The sequence below is a fragment of the Bos mutus genome, chromosome 4, assembly GCF_027580195.1.
Source record: "Bos mutus isolate GX-2022 chromosome 4, NWIPB_WYAK_1.1, whole genome shotgun sequence".
NCBI classification, from domain to species: Eukaryota; Metazoa; Chordata; class Mammalia; order Artiodactyla; family Bovidae; genus Bos; species Bos mutus.
This window is the reverse complement of record NC_091620.1, coordinates 86,402,445-86,417,825: the sequence shown is the minus strand read 5'-3', so window position 1 is coordinate 86,417,825 and position 15,381 is coordinate 86,402,445.

Genomic DNA, 15,381 nt, shown 5'->3' with positions numbered 1-15,381 from the left:
CAGGTATTCTATGGAAAAGAATGCTTATTTTTTTTAAATGATTGCAATTATATATATTAATAGGATGGAAATTTAAGCAGCCTTTATAATCACTTAATACTCTTATTATTAGAAAAATGTGTAGTAAAGAAAATACTGTTTACACTATATCATCAGTAATTATGATAATTGATAAAGTTCATTTCTTTTGGTCAAACCCATGCATTTAAAGATGTATGTTTTCCAACTGAAAGATGAATGGAAAATTATTTTTTCAATATGTGGGAATGGTTGTATGATATAAAGAGCATTTACATTTTTTCTTTTAAAAAGAACTTACAGTTTTGTGTTAAGAAACCGGAAGGTGTCAGATCATCCATTTTAAATGCAACTGTTCTTTCTAACAGGTTTTTCTTTCCTGCCAAGCTAATCCAACTTTTTAAACGTAAACTCACTTTCACAAATATTTTCATTCATGTTTAATTTAGTGAAATGTTTTTACTTTATGATACGGAGGGTGTAAACATGTTCCTCAGTGTTTACAACTGTATTATGAGCAGTATCTTCAAAGAACATTTAGGTGGTGAAATTTTAAATTTATGATTATAACTTTTTTAAAAAGCTTACTTATTTTTCCTTTTCATATTTTTGAAAAGAAACCTTCATTCCAAGAAAGAAAAAAGCACATGTATTCTTTGACTGTCATATTCAAAATGTAAATATTAAATTATAAGTTTTATTTACCTGTTGCATGTGATCAAAAGCTATAGAAATATACTTTTCATTCACTTAGTAATATTTGCTTTTCTTTAAATTTTATAAACTAGTCTCTTGATCATTTAAGTTTTAGTAATTTTTCATAAAAACAATTTTATATGTTCAGCATGCTTTCAAAAATCAATTGAATGGTGCCCTCTGGATTGTTGACTGTATTTGCTTTTACTAAAACTGAGACCTAAGAAAATATCTACTTCTAAAGCATGGGATAAAGTGTTTATTTTCCATTAATAGTAGTCCATGCCTGTCTTTCACTATCAAACAAATCTAACAGCTGGGATTTAAAACAAGTGTGTGCAGTTTTGATGAAATATGTTCCTGGGGCTCTTGTGAACTTAATGTGTGTATTATTATAACAAACTGGATACTCCGTCTAGGACCTTAAAAACATACACGAGTTACGTAAGTTCAGCCATCAAAAAGGGAGTTAAATATAGCCCACTCCACTTCGACTCGTCCATGCATTTGAGGAATCAGTAATATAATCAATGGCTGAGTAAAAAGACCATGGGTAATTGTATTTTTTTACTGACATTTCAAGTGTAAAAATACCTTCGGTGGATTTTCAAGAATGATTATAAGGTTAATCTTAACTTCCAGTCTTAATGAGTGTCACAAGAAATTAACCGTGTGTATAGGCTACTCCAAGTTCTTTCTGAAGCAGCAGCAGCTCCTAGTAAATGTTGAGTCCACGAAGGACTCCCACCCATTGTATGTGCTCTGATGCGGTTGAGGCTTTCCAACTGCAGCCTATTTACCCTTTGGACAGCTGCACCTCCTCCTGATCTCCTGACCTGAAGGCAATAAAAATGTTTCTTATGGGTCAGTGTAATATTAAAGGAGAAAAGCCGTGTTTAGAAGGTCGGTTACCACTGCTGTACCTACAGGTTATGAGCGACGGCTTAGCAGGTAGAGGAGGGGGAGAGGGCATTCTTGTTGCTAACCCTAATTCCCGGCTTCCTCTGAGACCAGCCCAGAGCCGAAGTCCTTAAGGCGGGTGGGCACGTAATGCCGCGTCGCCTGGGCCTCATAGAAGGTATTTTTTAACATACTCTTGCTCCTTCGAACAGCTCTCCTGGACTCTGATCTGTTAAAACCAGATGCATAATAATTAGCGGCAGCCTGGCTCTTCCCTCTCTTCGGAATATGCCTTCAGTGATTTTTATTTAAAATAAAAGATGGTGCCCTGAGAGATGTTTCCTTTCCCCCCGCGGTTCTGCCGGGAGAAACTGGGCGGGATCCTTGCAGCTCACACTCGGGAAGATCCTTCGTCGGCCGCTGCTCGCCTCGGAGGCCCTAGACCACCCGTCCGCCCTAGCCCCGCTGTGGGACAGGCGCCTTCTGGCTGCGTCTCGGATTCGGTCCCCGCGCGCGAAGCCGCGTGAACGCGTTAGACGTGGGGGCCCAGGCAGGGGAGCCTGTGTCCCCCTCGCCGCACTACCCGACCTGAGCACTTCCCTTGCCCGCCGGGGCGAACCTGGCAGCGTGTTTGGCGACCCTGCCGCACTTCCGGCCTGTTTAGTGTGTGCGAGGGGCTCATCGGAGCTGGGGGATGTTTGGTACCCACGGAGAAAAATCGCAAGGAGCAGTCGCTGAACCCTCTGCCTCTGGCCGGGGCGGGGCGGGGCAGTGAGAGGGGAGCGCTAGGCGCGCAAACGCGGCTCCGGGGAGGAGTTTCGCGCTCCTAGGGGCCGACTCGCCGAGCCCGAGTTAGAGCAGCCGGCTTGGAGAGAGACGCCGCCCCTGGCTGCGGAGGGGGTAGGGGGCTTCTCTCACCCGATTGGTGGACGGAGGGAGCCTATCACCGTCGGCTGCCGCCGCCGAAGCAGTTTGCTGGTTTCCATTCATTGGCCCCCGAGCCGCCCTTGGATTTCCATCTTTTGTGGCGCGAAAATAACCCTTTGCTCCCTCTTATTGGTTTTGTTCTTGTTGAGGGGTGAGATTGGCTTCCCCTCTTAGTACTCTCATTTTTCCTGCCCTTTAACTGTGAGTCCAGTCCTAACCCCCAAGGAGAAAAGAGGGAGATAACTGAGGAAGAATGAAAAATAGTTGTGCATGTGAATTCCGCCCCTGGGGTGACCGCGTGGTGCCCGCTGAGGCCCTTCCCTTCCCCCAACGTCCAGCGTCCGGAGGTCGTAGGTTTGCTCCTTGCTCCGCCACTGGAGCCACATCGTTTCCCTGCTCGACTCCACCGACGCTTTAGAATTTATATGTCTTTTTTAGTTAAATTAACAATACGTTTCCAGGTGCTTGATTTTTCCGGGGCTTCTAGAGAAATCTACGTATTCCGCCCCCTCATTTCCTAACCCCCTTTGTGGTCCACAGCGTTGTTTCACACAAAACCAAACAATCCCCTCCAAAAAAAGCAAACGAAAAATTCCTGGTAAAATCAACTCTACGGAGACCACGTTTTCGTTAAAGCTTCCCTAAGACTAAAGAGCTGAGACCGACCTTGAAGGATTAGCGATTTCTGTAGCTGAAATGTTCTAATTTTACTGACGTTTGGTGGAGACGGTGAGAAAAAATAAATATGAATTTATCTTGGAAAAGCACAGAACAAACGAATGATCGTATTTAATTAGATTAAACGAAAAAGCTACCAGCAATAGTGATGTGTTCTAGGTAGTGGTGTGTTCGATACGTTTGTAATTTATATATAAGTTGCTATTGGTCTCGAAAACAAATTGAAAATCAGAATTCTGATCATTACAGAAGAGGGAAGTATGAATTTGTTTGGTATATCTAATTCCATAACAGGCTTTTCAATTCTCTGATTATTTAAAGAAAAGGAAATGTATCAGAAATATAACAATAATTTGTTTACAGATAATTTTGTGGTTCTTTGTAAGTCTTGACAAAATACTTGATTTGGTTTAAAACTAGTAAAACGAAAATAACCTAATAAATATTTTAAAACTTTGAGAGAATTGGCTGAAATCAGAGGGTTCAGATTTTTTTTCTATATTGTTAACTCTTAGCTAGTAGTCAAGTTACATCATCCTCTAAAGTTCATTTGGAAAAACTACTTAGTTCTGTATTTTTTTTTCCCTTTTAGTCTCTTAAAACTATCTAATTGAAGGAATATAAATATAAATTGTACATGGCAATTTATATTTTAAAGAGCAGCTCTTGAAAACAAATTTTTAAAACTGACTTATTAGTAAAGAAAAACTTTTAAAATGCATTTTGTTTACATTTTGTATGATTCAACAACATTTCACTAACGTGGTTAATACTTTTGAAGTTTTCGTGTAAAATTATTTCTCAGAAAGCAGAGTAATTTACAAATGGCTTACTTTGACTTGAAATTAAAGTTTAGAGACTAAATTAGAGTGTAAATACTGAAGATTACAGAGCTAATAATTTATATAAATCTTAAACAGCTAAGAAATTTAAAATATGAAGATACAATTATTTGTAAAATGACCCTAGATTTTGATTTATATATTGTGTAATTTTTATATTTTGAAAATGATATAGTAAATTTCAATTGTTAAAAAAAGTTCCAAAATAATCTGGACAAACCAAAACTCTAAAACCCGAGCTATTTTCAAATGTTTTCTCGAATTCAAAGATTTATATAACCAATATTTTATTTAAGAAAACTTTTTTCTGGTTAGAGAACTTTTTTTCTGGTTAGAGAACTCTATTTCTTTTTTTAAATTTTCAATTATTAAGTCAGGAATCGGAATTTTCATCCATCTGGTAACTTAAAACATAATTGTTAAAGCAGTAGATAAATATGATTCCTTTTATTGCAATTATATTCTTGTTTTACTGCTTCACATGAGTGAAACTTAAAAAAAAATATTCATTTATTATTACTACTCTAGGGGGTAAGGGGATGAAACTTTTAGTGAAAAGACTCTTTGGCAATTGATGTGTATATAAAGCTTTTGCAGACCAGCCATAGGAAACAAAGAAGATAGGCTTTTGTTTGTTGGGGGAGGGGTATAGGGAGGCTGAGAAGACTTGGATATTTAAACTTGTTTCTTGGTTGCAACTCATTTATCCTGCAGGTTTTCCTGCTAAGGGTGTAAGATGGTAGTAGAGAGAAAATGTATTGACTAATGGAGTAAAATGGGACAGTAATCCAAGCATGAAATCCCACTGGAGAGAACAATAAAGAGCCTCCTCTCCCCACTAAAATAATCCAAAAGCAAAGCACATGCTGAGGTTATAACTAGTTCTCAGCATTTTCTAACACATTTAAAAGACACATCTTAGGTTACCATTTTCACATTGGGACCCTTTGTTTTCCTGACATTATTTTCCAGAATCCCATTCAAAGAAGAAGAAAAATAAAAAGGGATTATAGTTCCCTTAATGAAACAGCAGATTTCATGACATGTATATACAAATCAGCTTTAGAGATAAATTGATGAAGCCCTCATGCTGTCTATAAATCAAAAGTTAATTTTAAGATTTAATAAGGCAGAGTATATTTATAAGTTCCTTACTTGCAGGAATGATGTCAGATCATTATCATTTACACTTTGAGTCTTTAAAATTCATTCTTTCTTGAGTTCACTTTACATTTTGATGCTGAGCTTTTCTAGCAGGATGATTCCAGCTTTAAAGATGGAAGCAGCAGGCTAGGTGAAGATTTTATTATTATTTCAAAACATCTCAGCTAAAATTCATCAGAATCTGAGAACATAAGATACAGCAGGGGTGGGGGGACAAAAAACAATACCTAGTCTAAGGGTTTTATCAAAATTGTCACTATAAAGATTTGTCTTAAAGTTCATGCCTAACACACTTTTGTTGAAACATTTAGTTCTTTTTTGTAGTAGGTTGTTTAAACATACAAAAGTTGGTAGTATTCTTTGTTGCTTTTCTCAAATGACGTATTTACTGATCAATTATTTTTTAAACTAATAGTTCTATGCCTTCTCAAAGGCAGGATTTTGCTTTAACTGAGGTTTAAATTTAATATCAATAATTGAAACTGTTTGAAATAATTACCCCTTATTTAATTTTGGTTTGGTTTGTGCCAGTCATTGAAGTAATTTTTCTATTTTTTAAGTTATTTTTCTTTGTAAACTATTCCTATCTTATTGTAATCTAAAAGTATTTTTCCAAGACTTGGAGAAAAATTTAAATATAACTAAATCTTATTCTGTAAAATATTGTTAAGACATAAAAATGTGTATAATTTGATACAAGAAACATATTACTATTAAATATTTTCCATTAAGCTACCATAACTGAATGGTTCCTCTTTTTAATTCTAACCCATTCTAATTCTAATCCAGCTATCAAAAATTTAATTCATAAAAAGGACACTAACAAAGGTCATAAAAAACAACAAAAAATCAATTTTGTTATATAAAAAAAGTATGATTTCTGTTATACTATTAACTAACATTTTGTTCTGAGACAAGTAAATACTGAATGATATCACCATCTTTTGCTTTCGTTTGTTGAAAATTGCCCAGAATTTTGCTCCTTGATTCTGGTACCATATGCCTTATGGTAATTCATTTGCTTTTGCATTTCTTTCCTACCAAGATTCAAATGCCATTTTTTGGTTTTGACTTAAATGAATAGCCATGCATAAAAAGCCACATAAAAATTTTCTAAAATTTTGGTGTAGTATACTATAGATGCTCATCTCTGGCAACCGTAGAGATATATTCCAATTTTATTTTACTCCACAGCTGATATCATGACTTTGCAGATTAAATTGAATTTTGTTTTAAAAATTAATAACAACAAAAAAAGTTGAGAAAGTGTTTAAATCCAATTAGACAACAGGGTTAAAAGGTGACATTACTCTTTCCCCTCAATATCAACAAATCTTCCAGTTGAGGGCAGTTTTGTCGGGTATGGAAGGTATGGAATGCAGTCAGTGTGTGCAGTTGGACAGGAGAACATATGTACATATTCCTGCTGAGAAGTTCTTTGTAGAGATTTGTGGAGTAAAGCAAGATAGAACTTGTGTTCAGTTCTCAAGTTGCAGGTTAAAAGAAGCAAGGTAAGCACTGTTTTACTAAGTTTTGTCTTTAACCATCAGAATACTTCAGTATGATGCTTTTAACAGTGGGAAGAGAAGAGTAATAATACAGACTGAACTGGAATTAGGATGTCATTAGTACATCAACATTAGAATTTAAGTAATACAAGTATGTTTGGAATTTTCTGTTTTTCTTTGCCTTATTACCTATTTTTTAAAAACTATTATACCTAGTTTAAAAATATCAAATAACATTATTAAAACATACGTGTAATGAATGTTTAAACTTATAGAATAATATCACATATTTTTTAAATGATAGATGTTCAATTTACTGAAATAATATTATCACAGATCCTTTCTGTCAGATTATTCTACCACTTCCTCTGTGCATATGATCCATATATGGAGGGTTCATTTTAATCCGAGGTAATAGCATTATTTGAGAAAATATCCCTAATTTTAGAAAAAAGCCAAAGGTATGATGTGCTGTTACTGTGAAAACAACAATGTGTTTTGAAACCTATAGAGAGGAAATTCAGATTTTAAGTGAATTTTTACTTTATTATTTACTGCATTTTGTCTATTTATTGAGGAATAGGGAAACAGATTAAACTATAATGTTTAATCTTCAGGGCCGACCACCAATAAAGTTTTTAGTGGCTATAAATAAAGTATGTTGTTTCAATCAATGATAGCCCCTTCCTATTACTATTCTCAGAAAAGTTTCTCTTTCCTTGATTATTAAATATCCCTAAATTATTTCTTTACAAAGTAGGGGGAAACTCATGTTACAGTAGGGTAACCAAATATTTTTAACACTTTGAGCTTTTGACAGATGAAGAATGACCACTGCTTTTTAAATAAAATAGTGTCTTTTGTTGTCATAAGTGATGTATTTATGTTCTTTCCTTATCTCTATCAATGTTCTGCTAATACAGTAATAAGCTGAATTTACTCTCAGATGTGATAGTTAATGGAAATAAATATATTACAGCCAAAGTGCAGAGAAAATATATAAGCAAGAAAAAGATCAAAATCAGCATGTCTTGATTAAGCTAAAAATTAAAGTATCTTCCCACAAAGAAACCCAGTGATGAAGCTTATAGTTTTTATTATTTAAAGTCTGTAACAGTTAAAATTTGAGTGTATTGTTGGTTTGCAGTTATTACTAATCATGAGTAGAATCTCTTCAAAAGTTTGTGGTTTTATTTAATGTAACTTTATGTGATATAAAAATCAATTACTTAAAAAAAAAATTTTTTTTTCATATTTCCTTGCAATAAATTTGAAAACATGAAAGTTAAGCTGAATACTACTATTTTGTTAAAATCTATAATCTGTGGATTAAAATATGGTCTTTTCCATCTAATTTTTCCCTGAAAACTCAAAATATAACCTATTAAAAACCAGGAGATGTAATGGCATCTACAAGCCCATGGAACAGGTTTTGCTGATTTTTTTTTTTTAAATAACCTTGCAGGTAGCTTACAGATATTAGAGAATTTGATTTATGTATATGCAACTAATTGAAAGTTGGACATTTAAACAGAAATGCATTTTGAAAACAATATAATTTAAGCAAATTGCTGCTGAGTGGCATTACCAAAGTGATTATGCAATGTAAAATGAGGTTATATACTGGATTTTAAATTCCACTATGAATATACCAATATAAATATGCAAATTATTGTTTTCAAAAGCCCAGGCTAAATGAATGTAACCTCAAAAAAGCAGACTCTGTGGTGTAAAGGGAAGTCAAAATGTTTGAAGCATTTTAGCAGGAAAAGGCTGTGTGAACCGGAAGATATCTAGATTCACTATAGCAGATAGTAAGTTAGGATATTTCTAAAATGTAATTTTGGTAGTTAAAATTTGGTCTTTGGATATGTAAACTCTTAGCACTTTTTTATTTAATGGAAACAGAGATTGAGGCAATTCATATTAGAACTTAGTCCTAAAAGATCCAAAGTGGGAATATAGCCTTTTATATATTCCAGATTCTTGGATGTTTGAATAAAGAAGTTTGGACTTTCCGTTTGTGTCATTAATTAGGGAATTGTGCAGAGTATCTTCTCTCTTACATGTCTTTCAGTTGAACTTGTTTCATTATAAAACAATTCTAAAATTTGAGGACTGGGAATACTTTTAGAGATCTGCTAGATTTTCCTTTTACATTTGAGGAAATTGAGGCCAGAGGAGGTCAAAGCAGGCAGACACCCAGCTAGTTTGGTGGCAGGGCAGAGGTGTGTTTATCACTGAATGAAACCACATGACAGTCCTAAGTGGAAGGTGGTAAAAATGCTTTTTCCAAATTTTGGTGATAAGAAAACCCAAGGTGAGGTTTGTCCAGACCCAGTATCATTACTTTAAAAACAACAAACAAACAAACACCTGCATTTATTGAGATCAGAAGTTCTGCAATGTCATTAAAAGGGAAAAGATTGAAGGCAGAAGAGACCTTGAAAAAAAAAAAAGTTACCTGATTCATCTCAGTCACTTTACCCAGGATCTCATTTAAACCATCCCAAACAAGTAAACAAGTTTAGTGTGAAAAGCTGATAAGGAAGAAGATTTTTCTTCTCTCAAAAGCTTGACTCAAGGCCCAGCCATATCAGAACCTTCAGGAGCCAAGAAATCTGTATTCACAGCTGCCTCACACACTCTCAGCAGCAAGCTAAGAAATCCCTCCTCATATCAAACTTTAAAAATGGTATGTTGGGATTTAGTCCAAATGAGCGATAGTTTTTCATTGGGTTTGAATTTTATTTTCTTTTGCTTTAGTGAAATTTCAGAGGGTGGGGGGGGTGAGTGTGTATATATATACACACATGCATCTGTTTGTATGTATCTCCCCCATGGTGTAGTTCAGACTTTCCTTATCTCCTGCAGGATGCAGAACAACTGGCAGAAACCCACCCTGCCCCTAGCTCTTTTCTTATTCACTCACACCAGGACAGAGTGGTGGTACTGGCCATAATGCCTTCGAGTTTCCCACCCCTCACTAGACATGAGCCACAACCTTTTCTCAGAGCTCAAAGTCCTTGGCTGTACCTTTGAATTAAAAGCTATACTTAAGGAACTTCTTGTACCTGTAAGTCTGTTGATCTTCAGAAACCATGGATGCCACAGAGGAGTCTGTTTTCTCTGTGTTGCTGACCCTGCTGTGACCCTGGGTCGGTTTTTTTTTTTTTTTTTTTTTACCTCCTTGGTCTTGTTTCCACAGTTGTAAAGAGAGTTAAACTATTTATACCATCCTTTGCCTTTTTCACAACAGAACACTTAGGAGGCTTTCTACAAATATTTGTGGTATTTTGTTTTCAGAAAAAGGACTAAGGTTGGAAATATCAATGAAATTATCGGACCACTTCAGAAAGTTCTATCAAATGCAAGGGGGGAAGGGATTATTGCTTGACACTGGAAAATAATGGAGATTTTGTGTGTATGTAACTAGTATCAGAGAAAAGAAAACTTATTTAAATACCTCAGCTAAATAGGAGTTGGTAGTGAAAGCAGAATACAAATGAAAAACTATCCTCTATAAAGGAATTCCTTACTGATGCCAACCACCATCACAAGCCAGTGTCTTGACCAGAGATTGTATGAAATTTGTCTCAAATCTCCAAGTAAACCAATTTATTTCCATAAATGGATTTCTTCTGTTAGAGCCTCATGCTTCATATGAACTTAGATGAGAAATTATTACCATCATACAGAGTTTATAGGTAAAAGAGAATTAACAAGGAGAAGCAAAACATCAAAATTTTGGAACTGATGAATCAAATATCAAATTACTGGATGATGTATCAGTCAGTATGAATGTTTACTAATAACTACATTTTGCCTTTAAATTAATTTTCTGACCGCTTCCCGTAGATTACTAAAGAGTGTATCAACTTGGTCATTTTCATTTTATAGAAACAAAGATAATTAGAACAAAAACTGGAGCCTTTTGAGACCAATTGGAAAATATACTAGACCAAACTAAAGGTAAACAAAATATCTTTAGGTTTAGACCATGTACATTGAATTTAAAGAATTTAAAGTGCTCAGTTATAATGTCCATGTTTATTTCTGTTCCTGGTGGTTTCTTGAAATATTTTGTAGGAATTAGAAAAAGAGAGAGACGTAAAAATTTCATTTGTGCTAAGGTGACTATCCCTGGATTGGCTTTTCTTCCTCTAGACTGGAAATGTTCATTTGAGCAACACTTTCAAGAGAAGTTTTTCCTAAAATTAAAGAACTTCAGCATAGTTGCTCCCTCATGTTAAACAGCTTTAGGAGTGGTGACTTGAAAAGCTGGCAAGAATAGTGAGATTAGCAGGGCTCTAAGAGAAAAGAAAAGATCCTGCAGATGATTCTTTATTTTCAGTATTCGAAATGAGTACCATGATAAGATGCAGCTTTAATACTTTGTGATTAGGAGTATCCCTGTGCATTCTATCTGTTTAATTCATCCTCATAAAATGAAGAAGAGAAAAGCTCAGTGGAACAAACTGAGTGATTTTGGAGCCATTTCTATTCGTCACTTATTTAAAATAATAAGTTCCAAAGCAAACAAAAAGTAATTTATTGGAAATTATTGTGCTTTTCCCCTATGATATTTCAAATTTTTTCAGAGACTTAAAATTTTTAGAATCCATGCAAATTGAGAATATATTTTGTTAACAAAAATTTTGTAATATGAAAGTAGATGAAGACTCTCATTGATAATCGCAGAGAAGATTATTTAGCTTATTTAGTTTATACCTCCAGTTCTTACCAAAATAAAGCTTTTTAACCTGGCCCTGCAACTTTGAAGTTATTTATAATGTAAATATAGAAGATGTTTTTACTTTATAAAATTTCTGTTCCACTGCAATAATTTATATTTTTAACAAGGAAAGTCCTTATGGTCTAAAATCAGAACGAATAACGTTTGAAAACAAAGAAGCCAATCACATTTGGGTTGATTTTTCCTTCTACCTCTTGTGCTGTTGCGTTTTTCATGTTGAAAATCTTTCGTGCTGATGACACATTCAAAAGTAGACACACTGTACTTTACATTTTAAGCTTACCTCATTTTACTTTGTTCTTTTTATTTTGTAATGTAATGAAATAATTATGTACCACTTATTCATAGCTTAGACTACACATGTAGGCTGGTCTCAACTAAGTCATTATTTTCCATGAATCCTGTGATTCTTGACACTAGAAATAACCTCTCACTCCTCTGATGTTAGGGTTTTGAAATGTGAATTTGACATAGCACTTTTTATATTGTAAGAAATTTATCATTAAAATTTTTTATACTTATGTCCTCTATCGTTGTAAACTGATTAGCAAGTCTGATTTATCCTTGTAAATAAAGTAAACTCCAAGTTTGCAGAGGTGTTTTGTTCGATTTGGTTAGGTCTATGTTGGTTATTGCTAATTTCCCAATACCTAAAATTATGCTTGACACATAGTATATACTCAATAAGTATTTGTTGAATGAATGAATGCATGATACTGTCTAACATCCAGCCTTTTATGAAGCAAGTCTTCAGTTTAAGTTGTAGAACATAGAAATGCTGGGGTTTGGGGGTACAGATTCACACTATTCCACCGTCTAAAAGACATGTGGTAACCCTGTTTCAAAGAAAAAAACTAGTTACTTTGGGGATTGAGCATATAGACTAACTGCAACAAAATAAATCAAAACTATTTAAGTTTCCAGTTTTGTGAGGTGCTGAAGAATCTGATTAGCTCTATTATCAGTACAATCACATCAGATAGAGCCTCATAAACTTTAATCACTTCATGCACAGACTAACTTCTAAAAAGTAATAGAGAGCAGAACTGAATTCAGAGGAAACTTTTGAGACTTAGTTGTATGAATGATTTTTGTGGCATTTGGCAACTTACGTTGAGTAAGTATAAGGTTTTTATGATACAATTCTATTTGAAGAGAAGAAATCATTTTTTAAAAATTGTCCAGAAAAAGAACCAGTCTATGATCAAAAGCTCTAAATTATTACACAGTCATTTTCACGTTAAAAAAGTAAAGTTGTCTAGAACCTCATACAGATTATCAAATGGGATTCTGGAAAGTTACTGTGAAGTCTTCCCCTTCTACTTTGAAATAACTGTGGTTTTTCAGGTATGGAAATCTATGCTTTGATTTTTATGGAATCCTTAACTTTTATCATTTCATGATGGGCAATATCAAACAGTTAGCATTATCCAAAATGTAGTAGTACAAAGCCATATGGTTTTATTATGTGGTTAGCTAACAAAAATTGTTTATAGAATCACTAGATTCTGAAAATAATGAATCTAGTGATACGTTTTTCTGTAAAGACTTTCACGTATTGGGTATATTTTGAACTGAATTTATTCATGTCTACAATTCTTCCTTTAATATATGTTGTATGTGTGTGTGCTCAGTCATGTCTGACTCTTTGCCATCCCCAAGGACTGTAGCCTGCCAAACTCCTCTGTCCATGGAATCTTCCAGGCAAGAATACTGGAGTGGGTTGCCATTTCCTTCTCCAGGGAATGTTCCTGACCCAGGGATTGAACCCGGGTCTCTTACTTACATCTCCTGCATAGGCAGATGGATTCTTTACCACTGCGCCACCTGGGAAACCCTAATCAGTGTCATCAAAAAACATTTGGCATAGTAGTGCTTTCTTATTTATTCAACAAATATTTGAGCCCCTAAAGGTGTAGGACATTGTGGAGGGCAGAAATTGATATGTGAGATGTGGTCCTTTCTCATTCTGGAGGAGGAGCATATAAATGCCATTTATACAGCCCTTAAAAAGGTCAGTGACATACCCCAAAATCCCTTAACTTTCTTTAATGGCCCATAAAGATTGTTTTTAGGAATTCTTGCAAACCCTTCTTGAATATATCTAAATATGAAATATCAAACTACCTTCAGAAAACAATGACTATTAAATAAACTAAAAAATTTTTTTTTCTCAGAAGTTTTTTGGTTCGTCATGTCCTAACAGAGACTGGCAGTAGAGGTAAGAAGAAACTCACTGCTGTTGCTGCTGCTGCCGCTAAGTCGCTTCAGTCGTGTCCGACCCTATGAGACCCCATAGACGGCAGCCCACCAGGCTCCCCCGTCCCTGGGATTCTCCAGGCAAGAACACTGGAGTGGGTTGCCATTTCCTTCTCCAATGCATGAAAGTGAAAGTCAAAGTGAAGTCGTGTCCGACTCTAGCAACCCCATGGACTGTAGCCTACCAGGCTCCTCCGTCCATGGGATTTTCTAGGCAAAAGTACTGGAGTGGGGTGCCATTGCCTTCTCCGAAGAAACTCACTACCTACCCTCTAAAGAACTTTGTTTTTTCCAAAGATCTCTCAAAAGTGAAAGTACACTTTCTAAATACCAAACAAATTCACACTCATTCCACCAGTCCTTTCAGCAATGTTTGAACCCTAATCATATAACCTCTTATTTTAATGTTCTAGTTTATAGTGTCCTGGTTCTTTCAGTCTAGGATCTTAAGATACTCATTGATGGCTATCTTTGATTATTTATTGCCTTTTTCTAGACTTACGTCTTCCTTTCGTTGTTTACAGAACAATAGTCAACATCCAGGCAGGGGTTCACTATAATTTCATGAAAGGAGAATTTCTGTTTTTTCATCTTGCTTTAGTAATGTGCGAGTATACCCCAGAGTGGATAGATTTCAGGCTTCTTGGACCTGCATCTTGGGTACACACTAACTTCTCAGTCTCTTTCTGAGGTATTGGTTATTGCTTGGATCAGAGCTCCTCATTTTTCCTCTTACTTACACTGAAGCTTATTTTGTACTCTTTATGTTCTTTTTTTAAAGTCTTTATTGCTTCTGTTTTATATTTTGGGTTTTTTTGCCTCGAGGCATGTGGGATCTTAGTTCCCTGACCAGGAACTTCCCCCTGCGTTGGAAGAGGAAGTCTTAACCACTGGACCACCAGGGAAATCCCTGCAGCCCTCCAGGCTCCTCTGTCCATAGAATTCTCCAGCAAGAATACTGGAGTGGGTAGCTGTTCCCTTCCCCAGGGGATCTTCCAAACCCAGGGATCAAACCCAGGTCTCCTGAACTGCAGGCAGACTTTTTACCATCTGAGCCACCAGGGAAGCTGGTGAGTCAGAAGACACATTTATAGGAATGGATGGAGGAAAAGAAATAACTAAACCAGTGTGTTAATGTGGTGAAAAAAAATCATCAGCCCTGTTCTATCCCACAGATGATACTGTTTGCTGTTTTTGTTGTTGTTTAGTCGTGCCCGACTCTTGTGACCTCATGACCTGTAGCCTGCCAGGCTCCTCTGTCCATGGGTTTTCCCAGGTAAGAATACTAGAGTGGGTTGCCATTCCCTTTTCCAGGGGATCTTCCCAAACTAGGGATCGAACCCCTGTCTGCTGCATTGGCAGGCAGATTCTTTGCCGCAGAGCCACCGGGTAAGCCAAGGATACTCTTACCTACTAAAGATGAACGTATCAGGTTCATCTCAGTGGTGTCACACGCAAGCTTAACCTTATAATTTTATCTAGCTGTTCCCTGGACTAAGTGATGTTTAAAGCCCTTTTGAACTCTAGTATTTTACTAAGTCTCCTGAAACAGTTAATTGCTACCCAAGGCTGACTTTCCTTATAGCTTATTTGTTGCTGTATAGTATTTAAATACTCTCTAGAGAAACTGTTA